Genomic DNA, 4,268 nt, shown 5'->3' with positions numbered 1-4,268 from the left:
GCAGAAAATTATATGTCAAATATAATAATAATTGGTCAAAAAAAAAAGTCAAATCAAAATTAATCATATCAAACTAGTTGTTAATGAATAACATTAACAACATTTACGAATTAATTCAAAAATCTAAAGTATTTGACAGACCAAGATATATTTTAAGAATAACAACCCCAAAGATGGGTTTAATAGATACAAAAACAGTGGATTCCACTGCAAATGTTATTAATAAGGTAGAGTCAAACACCATTGACTTAGAATTAATTCAAACATTGTTAATAATAATTGTTGTTATAATGTGCGCAAATTGTTTCTATAAACTTTATAAATTGCATAATAAATGTCTTCAGAAAAAATATATGAGCCAGGCAAATGATCTGAACAAAATGTAAAAATTTTTGGCACAATCAACATTAATATAAAAATATTGCTGTAATCAAATTTTTAAAATTAAAGAAAATGGAATAAAATAAAAATAAATAAATAAAAATTAATTAATCAAAAAATGGCTACTCTAAAAGCAATTAGAGACACATATGATAGGGACATTCATTTTAAAGAAAGAATTCTGCAATTAGTTGCACCAACTTCAGTAAGCATTTATGAATTAAAAAATTTATATATTGAAACATTTAATTTAGATGCCTCTCCACTAATTCATTGCACAAGCACCCAAAAGGGAATTGTCCTATCCACCATTCCAAGGGTACAAGTTAGATCAGTAGTAGACGAACACCCAATACTAGGTAGAACAATAGTAATGATGGTCCTTAAGAAATAATTCATCTCCACAATATAATGGAATGGAATGAATTATATAAAGAAATAAATAACATAAAAGTTGACTTTGATAAATCATATAAGTGACTTACTCAAAACAGACAAATTCAAAAAAAATACCATTAAAAAACATGTGGAAATACTAGTAAAATGCTTTAATGAAGCACGAATACTAATACATGGCCAGAGGGAAAAATTAAATCAAGATCATTGGTCCCAAGTATCAAAATTCTTGATCAGACTACGATCTAATTTAACATCAATTAAACATAAGTATCAGTAACGACTATACTTAACACTTCCCTAACAGTTGAAACTGGTGATGAACCGGAATCAACAAAACAAACTGACATTGACCAAATAGAATCAGAAGACCTTACAGAAACAAACCCCAAAATAGAAGAGCAAGATTTAAATTATCTTACTATTCCAGCTGTTTTAATGTCAGATCTGGATAATTCTACAGATTCTGATGATAGTATGATAGTATAATAGAAAATAAAATAAGAAACAATATCACAATGGCACAATCTAATATTGATTTTATTAATACAGCATCCAAGCTTATACCAGTTTTCGATGGTAAAGCTAAAAACTTAACAAGCTTTATTGATGCATTACAAATAATAGAATCAATAAAAGGCGAGCACGAACAATTAGCAGTTTCCATAATAAAAACAAAGCTAAAAGGTGTCGCTAGAAATTTAATCGGAAATGAAACAACAGTAACAGAAGTCATTTCAAGATTAAAAAGCAACGTCAAAGGCGAAACTGTAGAAGTGTTGTCAGCAAAACTGATGAACCTACAGCAACGCAATAAAACTGCCAACCAGTACACACAAGAGGTTGAGCAGATGGCAAAATCTTTAGAAGGTGCGTATATAACAGATGGCTTACCCCTAGAGTTAGCCAGAAGTTATTCCACTCAGTCCATGCAGTCAAAGCAATGACTAAAAATTGTACAATCGATAAGGTTAAACTTATCATGAAAGCTGGTACCTTCAATACTATGAATGATGCCATATCAAAATTTGTAAACAGTTGGACAGAATCAACCGGACAGCCAAACACCGTCCTATATTACAAAAATTACCCGCAGCGCGGCGGAAACCGCGGACGAGGAAATTACAGAGGTAATTTTCGTAGTCGTAATAATAATTACAACAATAGTACCCAAAACAATACTGGACGAGGCCAATAAAGAGGAAACTATAGAGGCCGTGGCAACTCAAGTCGAGGCCACAACAATAATAGCCAAAATAATATCCGAGTAACCAATAGTACATCGGGAAACTCACAAAACCCTTTAGACATTCAACAGTAGAAAATGCAAGGGTTCATACCGTTAATCTCAGTCAGAACATATTTGTATCATTCAATCATGTGGGTACAGGAAAAAAACTTGTCTTTTTAGTAGACACAGGTGCAGACACTTCAGTAGTTAAAGAAAATTCTGATGTCTTTCATGACATACAAGATAATTATATTATAGACATAAGAGGAATAAGTCAAGAGGTAACCAAATCCAAGGGGTTAACTTCTATTGAGATACAGACCACTAAGTACATAATTCAACATGATTTTCATGTCGTGGATTTACATTTCGCTATCCCTTGTGATGGCATTTTAGGAATCGATTTTATAAGAAAATACAACTGTCAATTAGACTTCAAGTCATCTAAAGATTGGCTTATAATCACACCTAATAACTTAAAATTTTCAATTTATGTTCCAATAACATACAGTTCTGGCAACAACTCAATACTTCTGCCAGCAAGATCCCACGTTATTAGAAAAATTCAACTAAATTCAAAAGAAGACAGTGTATTGATTCCAAATCAAGAAATTAAGCATGGTATTTATATAGCAAGTACCACAGCAACATCTAAAAACGCTTTCATAAGACTACTCAATACCATAAACAAAGATTAAGTAGTCAGTGCAAATAATTTAGCTTATGAATCACTTTCGAACTACGATGTAGTCAAAACTAATCTCGAAAATAGAGAAAAGTCTATTATCTCAACTTTCAAAAAACTTTCCTCCACAATTCAAATCACAGCTTTCAAGTCTTTGCACCAAATACAATGACATATTCGGATTGGAAACCGAACCAATAAGCACAAATAATTTTTATAAACAAAAACTGAGATTGAAGGATGATGAACTAGTGTATATAAAAAATTACAGAAGCCCACACAGTCAGGTGAATGAAATACAGAAACAAGTCGGAAAATTGATCACCGACGGGATTGTTGAACCATCGGTATCTGAATATAATAGCCCATTGTTACTTGTTCCTAAAAAACCATCCCCAGGTTCAGAACAAAAGAAATGGCGATTAGTGATTGACTATCGTCAAATTAATAAAAAATTACTGTCCGATAATTTCCCACTCCCAAGAATTGATGATATTTTGGATCAACTGGGACGAGCAAAATATTTTTCATGCCTTGACTTAATGTCAGGATTTCATCAAATTGAACTCGAAAAAAGTTCAAGGGATATAACGTCATTTTCAACGAGCAATGGCTCGTATCGCTTCACGCGATTACCTTTCGGATTAAAAATAGCGCCTAATTCATTTCAAAGAATGATGACTATTGCATTCTCTGGATTATAACCTTCACAAGCATTCCTTTATATGGATGACTTAATAGTTATAGGTTGTTCCGAGAAACATATGCTTAAAAACTTAACAGACGTTTTTGAGAAATGCAGGAAATACAATCTAAAGTTACATCCAGAAAAATGTTCATTTTTTATGCATGAAGTGACCTTTCTCGGTCATTAATGCACAGATAAAGAAATACTTCCAGACGACAAGAAATATGACTTCATTATGAATTACCCTGCGTCGCACAATGCGGACAGCGCTAGACGATTTGTAGCATTTTGCAATTATTATGAACGTTTCATAAAAAATTTCGCCGAATATTCACGGCACATAACAAGATCATGTAAAAAAAAGAATTTTCCTTTTGAATGGACAGATGAATGCCAAAACGCATTCCAATATTTAAAAACAAAACTAATGGAACCTACTTTGCTACAATATCCCGATTTCAGGAAAGAATTTTGTATAATAACTGATGCAAGTAAACAAGCGTGTGAGCGGTTTTAACTCAAAACCATTACGGACTCCAACTCCCCATTGCATATGCATCATGAGCTTTCACTAAGGGAGAAAGTAATAAGTGCACAACAGAGCAGGAATTAGCTGCAATTCACTGGGGAATATTACATTTTCGACCATATATTTATGGAAATCACTTTACAATCAAAACAGATCACAGACCATTAATATATCTATTTTCAATGATAAATCCGAGTTCCAAACTGACACGTATGAGGCTAGAGTTAGAAGAGTATGATTTCACAGTTGAATACCTAAAGGGAAAAGACAATTATGTAGCTGATGCGTTATCAAGAATAACCATTAAAGATCTACAAAACATTACTGGAAATATAAAGAAAGTCACTACTAGATATCA

The sequence above is a fragment of the Drosophila subpulchrella genome, unplaced genomic scaffold (assembly GCF_014743375.2).
Source record: "Drosophila subpulchrella strain 33 F10 #4 breed RU33 unplaced genomic scaffold, RU_Dsub_v1.1 Primary Assembly Seq27, whole genome shotgun sequence".
NCBI lineage: Eukaryota > Metazoa > Arthropoda > Insecta > Diptera > Drosophilidae > Drosophila > Drosophila subpulchrella.
This window is presented reverse-complemented; position numbering follows the sequence as displayed.